Source organism: Acomys minous (genome assembly GCF_964271855.1).
Source record: "Acomys minous genome assembly, chromosome: 11".
Taxonomy (NCBI): domain Eukaryota; kingdom Metazoa; phylum Chordata; class Mammalia; order Rodentia; family Muridae; genus Acomys; species Acomys minous.
In genome coordinates, this window is record NC_140492.1 from 31,109,493 (window position 1) to 31,125,141 (window position 15,649).

General features: G+C 36.5%; 1 protein-coding gene across 3 annotated transcripts in view; it reads left to right on the forward strand.

The window, feature by feature from the left end:
• Window positions 1-7,629: 7,629 nt before the first annotated feature.
• The window catches only part of CSNK2A2IP (casein kinase 2 subunit alpha' interacting protein), a 113,769-nt gene continuing 105,749 nt past the window's right edge, over window positions 7,630-15,649 (forward strand). For all 3 annotated transcript variants that reach the window (XM_084801978.1, XM_084801976.1, XM_084801977.1), the window contains exon 1: window positions 7,630-7,849. The gene's annotated coding sequence lies outside the window, so the exon portion shown is untranslated. The remainder of the gene's footprint in view (window positions 7,850-15,649) is intronic.

The window sequence follows — 15,649 nt, forward strand, 5'->3', positions numbered from 1 at the left end:
AATACATCAGACCAACCTCCAACAATTCTCCTTTTTTGTACATTATTCAACTCAACTCTTCTTTTAAACAATTCTCTCAATGATATATAGATTATTAGGTTTTAATACCTTTCCCACTAACATTTACAAACTTTCCAGGATAACACTATTCCAAATTATGTCCATTATACTATATTTGAATTGACTGAAGCTTCCTAATGATGGAAAATATATCTTATTTATCCTGCTACCTGTCATATGTAGCATAACCCTCAAGGCTTAACTTATTCATTCAGTCTAATGCATAGTAGATAAATGGTGATTTTTCCATATTGATCATATTTATGACATTTCTAGCTTTTTAAAGTTATTAAATTTTTATTTTCAACTAGAAACATATTTTCCAGTTTTCCAATCCAGTTATAATCATTTAAATATACAATATTAGCCAAATTATATCTAAAACTTATTTTTTGGATACCCAAATGAAATACAAGTTTGAATTGTTTAAGAAGTATATGGACGTGGGGAGTTATTAAAAGTAATGCTCAGTAAACAATTTTCACTAAATTATGAAGCTCTTTAAAGTATGACATGTAGATTTAGGGAAGTAGGCAATGGCATCAATTTTGGTTGCTAATCAGCAGTTTGGGATTTAGAATAAATGAGTCTTAGAATATGAATAAGAAACACTTAAATGACAAAGGTTGGAGAAAGGAACATCAGTTAGAAGACTGTTATTATAAGTATATATGAACAATAGGAGAACATTTGATATAGAGATAACATATTTAGTAGAAAATATTGATAAGGGAGTATACAGTCTAAGAAGATGTTGAATCTAAAATTTCAAGTTGATCTGGAGGACAAAATGATGGCACTGTCTTGAATAAGAAGTAAGAGACTGGGTTAGAAAATTGGAACTGTTTTAATCTCAACACTTGAAACAGCGATGTAAACTCAAATGTGCACCTTGACGTCTATACAAAGCAGCCTGGGTAGGAATCTGGGTGCTGACAGAGAGCTGCTAAGTCATAGATGGTAGGGTAGCAGTGCAGGGCTGTTGAGGAGAGAATACTTTTTTATTTTTTTAAATCCAAGACAGAAGAACAAAGTTACACTGAATTCAGACACCTAAAAGTGAATGTTAGAAGCTTCCTACGTGAATAAGTGGAGGTAGAAGAATACAGAGAATCTGGGTGTGAGCTGAGATGCAAGGCTTAGTGGGTTTCAAGGAAAAGATGTGGTTAATATTGCACAGCAATCCACTCCCATGCGTCCAATGCAGATGGCTAAATTTGCAGGGATTTAATGAGCCAGTTTACAAACATAATCATTGAAAACTTGTGATGCACTTAAATTACATAAACTCCCAAACGAACAATATTTTTTTTTTTAAGGAACAAAGCCAACAAAACCACAAATGTAATCACTTTCCAGGTCTTTTGCTATCTCTTAGTGTTGTCCAGACTTCTTAGTCTTTCATGTATATATTCCATATGGTGGGTAAATGCTAGAGAATGAGGCTGTGTTCGATCTCTTTCTACCAAGCCTGCAAGTGATGGCACCTTGTCAGTGGTGCCTGCAGTTCCTCCTCCACCCCGATTCAGACACATTCATTTTCAAGTACTGAAAGAATAGTTTTTCAGTGTTTTACAGTCTTCACATATAACACCTATACACACACCACCTTTTTATGTTTCATATGGATCACTAATCTTCTACATTAGTTTCTTATGTACATATAAGAAAAAAAAAAGAGTTTTAGGGTACAGTAAAAAAAAAAAAAAGACCATGTGTTCTCCTCTGTTGCTATGTGGCTTGAAATCAGCATGCTGGGAACATATAGTCCATGATATGACAAGCATTATAAATAATTTTTTATTCTAGCTCTGTTCATTATTACTACAAGTGGGTAGCAAACTGAATCTCACAGGTCAAATCATCCTGCTATGTACTTTTAAAAACTCGTTTGGCTCTTTGAGATAGAGCTTTGCTCTGAAGCCCAGGCTAATCTCGAATTCAATATGTAGCCCAGGCTGGGTTTGAAGTTGTATTTGTTTTTTCTCAGCTTCCTGAGTGCTGGGGTTGTAAGCTACAGGCATGTGCCAGCAGGCCTGTCCCGCTGTTTCCTTCTGTACTCAAGTTTCATTGGAACAGAGTCCTCCTCATTTATATGTGGTTCCAGGACATTTTTATAGTCTAGAGGCAGCCAGGCATCATTGTAGCAGACACTATATGGTCTACAATGTTCATTGTGTCCTTATACAAAAGATTTTTCTTGTTATCTAGCATGAGGAATTGCAATGGAGAACATCAGTATTTCAGATTAAACTTAGCGATGCTGTTGTCCAGATGTTATATGTAAAAACTGCAGTTGGGAAATGTTTCCTTAGTACCTGAAGATTACAGTGACTGATTCAGCAAAAAAGCTGCTGACGCCTCTGATGCAGGTGTAATGTTCTGACATTTGCCTTTGTGTTGTCATTTTCCTCCATAATGCGAACAAAACATTCGCTGTTATCTACGTAACTACTATACCTCTTTGTCAATTACAAATATGTTTTTATTTTTAAATATTAGCTCTGGACAGATGCAAGTGTTCTGGAAAATAGGCATACGTTTTCTAGAAGAATTTGCTGGATTTGTTGAATTTCCCATGGTGAGTATTGTATATTTTATTATTGCTTGTAGGTTGAAGGCCACACATCCTTTACATCAGTAAACTTCCTCTGTGCCTATGGACCCACTCTACACTGATCATGCTGCTCAGAATTTACCAGAACTCTGCCGTATGGTGGTTATACCATCACTGGAGCTCGAGCTCTAGATCCAGGTAAAAGAACAATGTGTGGCCAGCAAGCCCTGGTGTAGTTATCATTCAGTAAGTGCAGCCAAAATGTTCTCAGGGAAATTAACTACACATTTTAATTTATATTTTTTGCTTATTTTAAAGTATGTTGTTTGTCACTTACTCTGCAGTGTGTATTAAGTGTTACATAAAATATCAACCCTTTGTATTGATGCCTCCCATGTCTGCAGGTTTAATTAATTTTAGATGGCAAAAATATGAAATTTCATCTGTATTAAATATATATATATATATATATATATATATATATATATATATATATATATATATATACACACACACATCCCTTTGTGTTTACTGTCTTACTAGTACAGTACAACAACTATTGACATGGCACTTGCATTATATCAGGTGTTACAGTTAATCTTGAGATGTTTAGAGTAAATTGAAGGATGTATGAATATTATACCATTTCACCTAAGGGACTTCATCTGCCATGGCTGTGGCATCCCAGGAAGGTCCTGCATTAAACCCCTCAGGGCTCTATACTTTGAGGGATTAGAATAGAGTTATAGCATGTTTCATAGTTTATAATCTGAGACACAGCGTAAGTCATAATAAGTAAATACACAAATGAAGTAACTTCAAATTGTATAGACTGTGGAGCTGGTGACTGATAGAAGTGAGGGTCACCTGACCTTCTCAGTCACAGAAGGCTTTCTGAGGAAGTGCAACTCCAGCTGAGGGACAGTCTTGGGACTGTGAGACCAGGCTTGGCAAGTGGAAAGTCTACACAAATATCCTGAGGACTTGAATTTTTAAAAATTTAATCCCCTGCAATAAAAAGGAAATCACTTTCAGTTGCTTCATTAATTATAAAAGAAACTGAGTTTTAAATAATATTCGTTGGAAATAGGTAGTGGCCTTCTGAAAAGCTCAACGTTAATCACGTGTGGAAGTTAATTTCCCAAGTTTCCTTTAAAACTGGTGTGGAATTCTCTGGATGTTTACACAGGACCTTCATTAAGCCTAAGAATTTCTTCATTTAGATTTTGGCTTTACATGATGCTAACATTGGTTGTTTCCCAGCTCTTTCTGTCAAAGAGCGATAATTCCTTTTCTTCCTTCTCTCTGTGCTGCTACGTCTCTAAGCCTTCCTCCTCAGGAGCAGACAGGAAGTCATTCACACTCTTACCGCATTTTGACTTGTTTTTCTTACTTTATCAGACCTTCAGAGGCAGCAGGCAGGCCAGACTGCTTGTCTTTACTTTCTTAAAAACACTGGGTAAATCCAATATTATTGTGGAGACAGATCTATTGTCTGAGAAAAGAGTAATTATATGGTCTTTAAAAAATTTTTCTTTGTAGTCGGGTGGTGGTGGTGCGCTCATTTAATCCCAGCACTCGGGAGGCAGAGGCAAGCGGATCACAGTAAATTCGAGGCCAGCCTGGTCTACAAAGTTAGTCCAGGGCAGCCAAGGCTACACAGAGAAACCTTGTCTCGGGAAAAAAAAATTCTCTTTGTTACATAACTACTTTTTATGCAAAACACTGTGAGTTGCAAGTTCAAATAATAAAGATCTGAGTTAAATGTTGTGAACATTTGTAAGAGTCCACTGAAGTCCCTATTACTCCTCTCTTCCTGGCACTGATCCTTCCCCCATTTGTGCTTTATTGGTTTTCTTTTCTTTTTTTCTTTTTTCTTTTTTCTTTTTGCTGGGGGGGCCTTAAAACCTTGTTCTCTCCATTTTAAGCATCTAAAAATTAGTTTCAGACTCTATACTGAAAACCACCACCACCACCAACCAAAAAATCAAGTATTTAGAAAAAACAAACAAACAAACAAACAAAAAAAACCAGAAGCCTGCAAATTCTTCGATTTTAAATTTAAAACCTTTATGTTGTAGGCAGAAAGGGTGTGTTGTAAGAACTATTTCTTACCTGGTTTTGAACTCTCCCTATTTCTTCTACGCAGACAATCCCTGAACTATTAAGCTGAGCTCAGAGGAGAGCTTGGCAGACAGATAAGCTCACTAAGAGTTGGGCCTGAACTTTGCCCCCACCCCGCCCGCCCGTTTCTCCTTTCTTTCTTTCTTTCTTTCTTTCTTTCTTTCTTTCTTTCTTTCTTTCTTTCTTTCTTTCTTTGTTTCTTTTACAACAGGTGAATGAAACATTGATTAAAAACCCATACCAAAAGTTCTAATAGCCAGAAATTGAGGAGCCCAGCTCTGAGTTTCTTAAGGGTTGACATCGATCAACATTTCTCGTGTTTACAGATTTTCTTTCCTAAGTGACTAGGAGAATGAAGCTGTAATCCATGCGGGCTGATGAGGCCATCAGTGAGTTGGGCACATTAAATTTTAGATGCCTTTCTTTTGCGTTGGGATGGAACGTTGAGCATGTAGGGTATGCGTCTAATATATGTTGAGTGGGAATATCAGTTGAAGGGCGCTGCAGCAGTGATTCAAGTATGCAAAGCCACGGGGCTCTGTTGAGGGCAGGCTCTTCTTTAGTATGTTTGAGGGATAATTGTACAGAATATTATCTTGCAGGTGACAACTATGAGGGAATACCAAAAAGAATGCTCAACAGCTCTAAAGAATGAATATCCCGACCAGCCTAAACAGTAAAGTTGAACTATGTAAGAAGGAACTCTCATTGGGTCAATTGCTCACACTTAAGGACTTTTTGCTTATATACTATCGCTAGGAGTTTCTGTGAAATGTCTAAAACTCCAACCCCTAACAAAAGAATTTGACTATTTTCCAGCTTGAAGAGTCAGAGTACAGAGTTAGGGGAGACCACAGATTACAAAACATGAATTGAGAAGCAGAGAGTCAGAAGAGGGGAGTACTGGCTTCTGCATGCATATGCTGTCAAATTTGTGGCTAATGCTTTGTGTTACGTGTTCACTAATGTAAAAGGACCCAGGCAGGCTCGTTGAGTTACTTTTGGAGAAACACTGCATACAGTCTGTGTCCATTTAAATGACCTGTCTGATAAATGAATAACTAGCTCTTGAAGACTCAAATATAAAGTCTCCATTTTGTAATAGGACATAATCCAAGGTCCCTTAATGAAGATCACGATGAAGAGCTAGAAAAATAAAACCATTTCAAGATTACTCAGATTTCAGAATCAGCTTGAAAGAATGAAAAATAATTCTTTTAATTGTAATCAGTGAAAAAATATGTTTATAACCACAAACATGGATGATTTCAAAAGAAAACAAAAAATATGGAAAAGAATAAGATGAAAATTCTATAACCAACAGCAGCATCTGAGTTGAAGAAAGCAATGTATACATTAATAGTAAAATGAAAATGAAGAAATCAGTGAACTTGAAAAATATTATATGTTTTAAGTCTTAAAAAGCAAGTAAATAAGGATTCAGAAATTAAAACAGATCTAATATTCTGTGACAAAATCAGAAGTTCTGACCCAACTTCCTAAGGAGCTCAGAAAATAGGAATGAGACTGAGGTAGAAAAATTAGATAAAAATATTATCTGAACATATATTGTTTGGTGTTATACTCAACAGAATGGATTTAAAAAGCTAAGCACACACAGACCAGGGTAGATATAAATCAAAATTCTTTTTGACTAAATAACAGTCAAATTTCCAAAAAGCAACAGCAAAGAAGAACCTTGGAAGTATCAATAGAAAAATGACTGTTACTGACTGGGAAATGATGATTGAGAAAGTCACTGAGTTATTGTCATAAACAATAGCCACCACAAGATGACGGAAGAATGACTTTAATGTGCTAAAGAATATAATGGAATCAGATAAAATTATATATAGAGAGAAGATCTGAGGAGTGATTTAGATGTGGTAGAATAATAGAAATAAAGCCAAGAGCAGAAAGGGGTCCTGGAAAGGAAAAAAAAGTCACCTCAACTGTGCCAAATGGTATTGGTAGGTCAAAATCAGAGGCCTGGCCATTGATCTGAGGAATCTGGAAGGGGAAAAAAAAACCTTGACAGGAACAGGTGTGGTGGAATCATAGGTTTACAGCCTATTCAGAGTGAAATTAGGAGAGAAAATAAGATGGAATAGAATCAGAAATCACAAAGATCAGTTTCTCAAAGAATTCTACTTTGTTTGCATAGGAAAGAAGTAAAGTGGCAGTTAATGTGAATGAGAAATATATTGTTAATGTTTTATTATATTATTGTAATATAGTGAGTATATTAAAAAAGCGAGTATATGTGTACACACACACACACACACACACACACACACACACACACACACACACACATCCAATGCCCAATGCTATCAGGTCTGTAGACCAAAAGTTCCAAAAACCCCCAGTCAATTGAACTATACTTAAATAATTATATATACAGATTAGGGACTTAAAATGTCATGTATTACTTCTATCATGTTGGTTTTAATTGTTAACAACCTGATCATTTTTCTATATCACAGCTGAAAAGTATGCTCATTCAAGTTATGTAAAATTCAGTGACTTTGTTAATAGTGATTCAATTTATTCATTTGCATTTTCAAGGTATAAATATTTCTCAAGTTGTAAATAAGCTATATTTTAAAACTATTCTTGTAGTTATTTTAGAGATAGATATATATTTTTGGGTGGGATCAGGCTATAAAGTGATTTAATTAATTAAATTGTAGATATATTTTTATAATAAGGCTGATACGCTTTGAACCTGTTTATCCTGACTTAACTACCAAATACTGTGACCTGACTGAATTATGTCACTCATTATCTGAGCAGGTTCAGTTACTTAGGTTTTTATTTCCATGAGAAAACACACTCTAACTTCTAACTCAAGATTCTGGAACACATCTTCCACTGTGAGGTATACCTAGATGTGGTAGTGGAAACAGCATCTCACTCACACTCCATACCCTCATCTACCATCAGGGAGGGTAGGACAGGAAGGCTCCCTTGGCATCAAGTACAAAAGCAATGGGGTAGTGGAGATCCCAGACACAAGCATCATCACCAGTGAATATTAAATGAAGATCCTGGGGTTCCTTACAGCCATAGGGATGAAAAGAACCATCCAGCAGCTACAGTGTGGTGGTAAGTTTCCCACATGTCCACTTTTTTTCTAGAATGTGTCACACTAACTATCTCTGTTGGAAAGCATTGTATTTCTATGTGTGTGTTCACATGGAAAGGTTTCTTCTTCTTCTTCTTCTTCTTCTTCTTCTTCTTCTTCTTCTTCTTCTTCTTCTTCTTCTTCTCTTCTTCTTCTTCTCTTCTTCTTCTTCTTCTTTTGTTCTGAATATATCAAAGGCAGGTTGACTTACAAACATCTAAATGTTTACAAAACAACAGTCAATAATTCTTTATTCATGTCTCTGCCTTTTTTATTAAGAGATAAGTTTTAATTAAGTAGACTAAAAGTGGATTTATTAACATCCAGTCATATTCCTATGACATCAATGTTTTATCTAAACATATACCAAGGTATTTGAAAAAAAAGGTTGTTCTGAGTAAACACAGGCAAAATTTTCTTATTTTTATTCCCTGAACAGTATTATAAAATTAATATGAGTTTTGCATTTATATTCTGTGGAATATTATGCATAATCTACAAATGTTAATGTAAATGGCATGATGTATGTAGGTTATATTCAAATGCTGTACTATGTTATGAGACTCTGGAATCTGTGGGCTCCATATGTACTACAATCCTTGAACCAATTCTTCATAGATGCTAAGGGAAGATGTTAAAGTATGTATGAAAATGTGCCCATTTCTGATACATTTTGTATAAAGGGAGTGCAAAGAGAATTGATATATGGGTAATGATAAAGCCCAGGGCAGAGAAAAAGTCCCCAAGGAAAATTCTGAATCATCCACACTTAAACTATTTTCAGCATAGATTTGGTACTCTTCGTAAATCTTGGAACATTGACAAACCATATAATTCTTTGTTAAAGGGAATGTCAACCAGAACAGCTCCCAATTATGGGGGTGAGAACTTATGGTTGCTTTCCTAGGTGGAGAAACACTTTATTTAGATCTATTGAAGTACTTTTTTTGTTCCTTTCTCCTCGATCTTCTGGGCCATTGTTGCAACTGTCTTCACTCACCATTTTATGTCTTTGAATTATAAAAGCAGATATATTTAGATACACATTGAACCTGAAGAATTGGATATACATTCTCTTATTTGTGAGGGCATTGAATGGCTTTCAACTTGCTGGATAGGATATTTTATCTCAAATATGCTACGGAGGCACTTGGGTTCAAGAGGTTTAGAGTTGTAATTAAGACTCATTGAGACACATGAATTACAGCTAAGTAATTTTCTTTTCTTGTTTCAAAAGAAATGGGTACACAGATGTATGTTCTGAATACTTAACAGAATCTTAATAGCCTGCCATGAAATGGGAAGTAGTATTTAGGAGTGTGATTCAATGGGCTAAGATGTGGAGGAAGGAAACTTCTAGGAGGTAAAACATTAGTTACTATTGCTTCTGAGGTACGTTGTTTTCTTCAATTTTGTTAAAAATACGCGTTTTCTATGCAAAAACTACTAGAAACCAACTGGCCTGTGATTTATGGTGAGTGACTGTCATTCTCAAAGAATACTTGTTATTTAAAAACCCTCTTGCTTGTCAGAAGGACACATGAGTAAACTCCAAGAGCTCATCTCTCTAATTGCAGTCTTCTGTGGTCTCAGTGGTACTGTGATAGGAAACCAGTTGGGGTTTGGGGAGTATTCTTAATATCTTTTAAACTCTAGTTCCAGTCACTAGGCTGGGTATGATTAGGCTCTGGTGATTTCCCTGAGCTTTAAAGGGTAATGGAGAGCCTCAAGAATTTACATAACTGCAACAACTTTAGCTTTTGTATTTTGTTTTTCATTGAAAAAGAATTTTTCTTCATATTTTTAAAAATTTCATTTATATATTTATTCTCTTTACACCCCACTCATGGGCCCTCCATCCTCTCCTCCCAGTCCTCCCTTCCCTTCCTCTTCCCCATTTCCTCTTTCCTATTCCTCAAAAAAAAGGGGAGCCCTACCCCCACACCCGCTCATCAAGTAACATGTAGACTGAGCAAGTCATTTTCCCTTAAGGCCTGGAGAAGGAGCTCTCCAGAGGGGAGTGATAAAAAAGCAGGCAACGTAGTCCATGTCAGAGAAAGCCCTTCCTGCCCCTCTACCTCTGCTCCCCTTACAAGGGGACCCACAAAAAAGCCTGAGTTTCCCACGTGCTACATTTGTGTAGAGGCCTTAGGTCCAGTCCATTCACGGTCTTTCATTGGTGCTTCAGTCTCCTCAGGCCCCTCTGGGCCCTTGTTAGTTGGCTCTCTCTTCTTGTAGGCCTCCTGTCATGCCCAGGTCAGCCCTTCTATCCGTCCCTCCACTTTTCCCGAAAGATTCCCTAAGCTTCCCCCAATGTTTGACTATGAGTCTCTCTCCTGCTGCGTGTACCCTCTCAGAGGACAGCTATGCTAGACTCCTGTCTGCAACTGTAGCAGAGTATTGTTAATAGTGTCAGGGGTTGACTCTTTCCCATGGGGTGGGTCTCAGGTTGGGCCAGGCATTGGTTGGATATTCCCTCAACCTGTGCTCTATCTTTACCCCTGCCTATTTTGTAGGCAGAAGTTTTTATGGGTTTTCTCCTCCTGACATTAGGAGTCCTGTCTAGTTAGAGGGTATCCTCTTTACTCTCCATGACCCCTGCTACTAGGAGTCTCATCTAGAGTCATCTAGAGTCACTCGCATATCCACCCAGAAGCCTACCCTGTTCTAGGTCTCCAGCTTGTCACAGAGATGCCTCCCCCCACGGTTCCTCTTTTCTCCGCAGGCCCTTTCTCCTCCGCTCTCCTCAGGTCTGATTTCCACCCTCATTTCTCTCCGCCTTCCTCCTCCTGCCTTGTGTTCCCTCTCTTCAGTCACTTCTTCTGTCTACTCTATTTCCTCTGAGTGAGATTTAATCATCCTCCCTTGGGCTCTTCTTGCTACTTATATTCTTTGGGTTTGTGCGTTGCAGTATGTTTATCCTGTACTGGGACCCATCTGAGTTGAATTTGTGTAGACCCTATGAATGGTACCACAGTCTCTGAGTTTGTATGTGTGTCAGTCCTGCCGTGTCTGGTAGACACTGTTTCTATGGTGACATTTATTTTCTCTGGCTCTTGTAACATTTCTGCTTCCTCTTCTGCAGAGTTCCTTGAATTCTGAGGGGAAGGGTATGATAGGCATTTTGGACTGACTTTAGTGTTCCAAGATCTCTCCCTCTCTGTATATTGTCCACTTCTCTGTATTAGCTTCCATATATTGCAAGAGGGACCTTCTCTGGTGGTGGTGAGCAAGGCACTGATATATGGTTATAGTAGGATGTCACTAGGAGCAATTTCATTACTATGTTTCTTTAGTAGAACAAGTGTATGGTCTAGGTTCACCCAATGCATGCTCTTTGGTTGATGGTTCATTATCTGTGAGCCTCCATGGGCCCAGGTTAGTTGACTTTGTAGGTCATCTTCTGCTCTTCTCGACTCCTCCAAATCCCTTAATCCTTCCTACAACTTTTTCTTATGCTCAGCATATTCTTTGTCTGTCGGACTCTGCCTCTGTTTCCATGAGCTGCTAGAGGAAGTCTCTCAGAATACAGCTATTCTAGGGTCCTGTCTGCAAACATAGCAGAGTATCATTCATTAATAGTGTCAGGGGTTGGCTCTCTACCATGGGTGAGTTTCAGGTTGTGCTTGGCTTTGGATGGACATACCCTTAGTCTCTGCTCTAACTTTATCCCAGCACATCTTGTAGGCAAGATAAAGTTTGGGTAGAGGACTTTATGGGTGTGTTGGTGTCCCTTTCTATCCATTGGAAGTACCACCTGCATACAGAAAATTTTGATTTCAACCTTCATACACCTCATTGCTAGGAGTCTCAGGGTAAACCCCATAGACTCTTGGGAGCCTTCTGTATCACAGAGATGCTCCCTCACCCATTTCTCTTCCCCCTCCCCAAGACTGATCCTTTGTTTTTCAATAAAAATAAGGTAGTAAAATATATAGTAAATGCTGATCTGAGCCATGATTGACATGATACAATATAATAGAAAATGTGAAAGATTTATAAACAAGAAACTCATCTTGGAATCCCCCAGTGCAGGCTAATTTTAGTATCTGATGAGGAAGCTTTGTGAGACAGGATCTCTGTTTTTACTGTGCTTCTTATGGCTTTAGGTAACTTAGGGAACATCTATGGACAATGTTTTCCCCAACTGTCAGATGGGAAACAATAAAACTGGAATGTCAAATACCCCACATGTCTTGCTGTTCCATAGGTACTTCATTTGCACTAGCTCACTGTTACCATCTCTATGCAAGAAGTGTCTTAGCTTTTTAGACTCACTTTGATCAGCACCAGAATTTTGACCCAGAGTACGAATTAGACAACCTACAGTTTTTCCAAACTTACCAACTGATAGCCTATTGTATCTAATATTAGAACGTAGCAGCACATAACAAAAAAAAATTCTGGCTTCTAATATTCCAATATGGGTAGTTTCTGCAATGTTTTTGCATGATTAAACTTTGACAATTTTATGACTTTTGATCAATCCTAAGAGCCAGAATCTTTGTGGAAGAATTTTAGTTGATACTGTATTGTTTTGTTATGTTTTTTGGATATGAGTTACAACCAAGGTCAATTTGTATTTGGAGGTATTCTTGGAATTAACAGAACCACACTCACAGCATCACCATCATTTTAATATCTGTGTATCATGTTTTGTTACTTTGGTTTTTTTTATGTTTTGTTACTTTGAAAGTGCTTCTGAGGCTATTTAGGATAATCAAGTTATACAAGTTAATTGTTAGTTGATGAAATAATGGTCATATCAATTGCTAGTCTATTTTTATCACAAGAATATACAGGGGGAGGTAATCCCCCTCAGGAACAGTCATAGGGGAGGAGAATAAGGGGAAAATGGGAGGGAGGGAAGAATGGGAGGATACAAGGGATGGGATAACCATTGAGATGTAGCAAGAATAAATTAATAAAGGAGAAAAAAAACAAAAAAACAAAAAAACAAAACAAAACAAAAAAAGAATATGCATCATAGGTGTAACAAATAAATATGATTCTATAGAAAGATAAGATAAAATTGTTAGACTAAGATCTTAAAAAAACCTCAGAGACATACAGAAAATGGCATTTAAAGACGCTTTTATCATTTCAAAGATGCATTTACAATGAGTCAGGCTAACTCCTGGCAACACCCAGCATACCTCAAAGAAGAGGATGAGCATCAAAGGACCTCCTTATGGAGATGGTTTCAAATGTGGCAAACAAGCCACTGAGCAAAATGTCCTCATTTCCACCACAGACAGAATTCTGCCTAAAAAAGGGGCAAACTTGGATGGAGGTAGAGCTGACAGCAAACTCTGCCAAGGCAGGGTAAGCAAGTCCTCAATAGTTCCTGCCTCACAAATATGTCTGTCAGCTATACTGGGCCAGAAGTCTGAAGATGATGCTCCAACATTATAGAGAATCCTGGGTGACTGGTCAGACAGCAAACTGTCTCTGTCCTCTTCTCATTTGGGAAGCTGCTAACCTGCACTCTCTGTATACTTAGGTAATTAATTTTATTCCTTCTCAAGTCTGTAATGGGGTTAAAGACTAGATAGTTTAGTTTTACAATGAACCTTAGTTGTTTAGGGGTTAAGATGTTTTTAGGTCTAGATAGATGTTTTAAGTTGATAATGACAAGATATGATAGATATTGATTTATATTCAAAATTTTAGATGCACCAGGATAGGAAAGATATTTTCTTCAAGGCTGCCAAATACAAATAGCCAAAACACTATTAATATATATATATATCTTTAATTTCCTGATTGTTTGTGGTTCTTCTTGCTAAAGATAGTTTATTGTATATAAGTGCAACAATATAAATTTATATATAAAAATAATAAAAAATAAAAAAAAATAATAAAAAATAATAAAAAAAAATAATAAAAAAAATCATGACATGATTTCCATCACCAACAAATTTTTCTTTGTGGAAAGGATAAATGCTTAGAGACTTAAATATTTATATGTTTGAAATTTCAAAGAAGGCATGTACAGCTTTTTATTTTGTTAAGACATTGTTTTCAAACCCTCTGTTGATTCCTTGAGCTTTAGCAATAATTATGGGATCATATTGAGCAGCTCATCAAATATTGGGCAGAAAAATATTAGCTTAAAGTGTAAAAGATATGAGCCCAGAATTCAAAGTTAATCACATTTGTTTTGCTTTGTATAAAACAAATTGAATATCTACATGGATTTTATATATTAATTTTTAACATGTAGAAATTTTAAACACAAAAATCTATATATGTAACCTATTAATATGAAATCAATACTTACTTAATCATGTTGTCTCTCATTCTGTTGGAAAGATAGGTGTTTAAATCTATCGGAAATAAGAGCAGCCATACACACTTCCCACAATACATTAATAATGAAGGGACAGATATCATTACCCACACTTTAAATCATACAGTAAGTCTTAGGTGATTTATTTAGTACTTTAAACTCAGGAAATTTCACCAGTTGGCAGCAATTTGTGATGCACACTATTTCCATGCTGTATTCACATGTGAAATAAAAAAATATCAGAATAAGACTAATTCTGATTTCCTTTCAAATATTATATTCTAATTTCATTTGCTTCTTTAATCTTTTCAGCAGTGCTTAAAGATTTAGAAGATGCTGATTAAAGCATTTCCTCTGATTAATTATGTTTTGGCTTTCAACGGGTGTATTTTATTTTAAAATCTAGTGTGCACACATTGTCTGGATTATAGGAGCATCGGGTCTTCCCGGTCTCTGCAAATATTTATATAAATCTAACTGCCACCCATTCCCTCCAAGTTCTCACGGCTTTGCTACTACTGATTGCATCTCCTCATTAAGCCATTTTCAGGATATAGAGATGTAAATAAAACAGAGGAATGGGCTGAATTTCAGGAGTGTTTGTGTCCATGGCTTCCCATTCAATGCATGCTATTGCATTTCTAGAATTCACTATTGTAATGGTGTTTCTTTTACCTCTGCTTGCTTTAATTATACATCAGATCTTGTTAAGCTACAAAATATTCTTGATAAGATGATAAGACTCTTACAGGAATATATATATATATATATATATACTGTTTTGTAAATCCTTTGTAAAATCAGTATGGCATAAAGCTTAATATTGATTAGGGAATTTCAAGTACTACATGAAGGCTGAATATCATCTTTGTTTATTTTCTTTTATTGTTGGCATTAGTTCTTTGCTTTATAAAATACACCTATGGGCTAGGAGTACATGAAAAGGTACAAATTCACCACAGGGATTAAATAGTAATACTTTATGACTGTCCTTCACTTCCCTTTTCTCAACAAATTGTGGCTTTCAGAAGGAGAGACTACTTTAATCAGAAGGAGAGAGTAAGCTTTATTGCATGCTTTGATACAGAGGGAGGGACATCTATTTGATTTCGTTTTACAAATTGTCCTTTGACCATGTAGATTCTGTGGACAGAATGGATTTTTTTCTATTGCAAATTTCTAAGACTGAGAATTTCTTTTCTTGCAGCTTTATGTAATTATGTTCAAAGGGGTCTGAATTAAAATGGAACAGATGTGTCCATCTTTAATTATGGTGTAACAAATTGTGTTACTGTAAGGTTTTATTAAGTGAGACACTCATCTTTATGCAATAATGGGTCAGACAGCTTCAAAATGCTATCAGTGAGCAGAGTGTTGCCTACTGTACTTAGACTTCAAAAGGACAGTTAAAACTCAGAGAGTGTGCACATGGAACCAGAAGAAATGCTGGAAAATGTTCACATTTGCTTTTCTATTTCAAGTAGAGTGG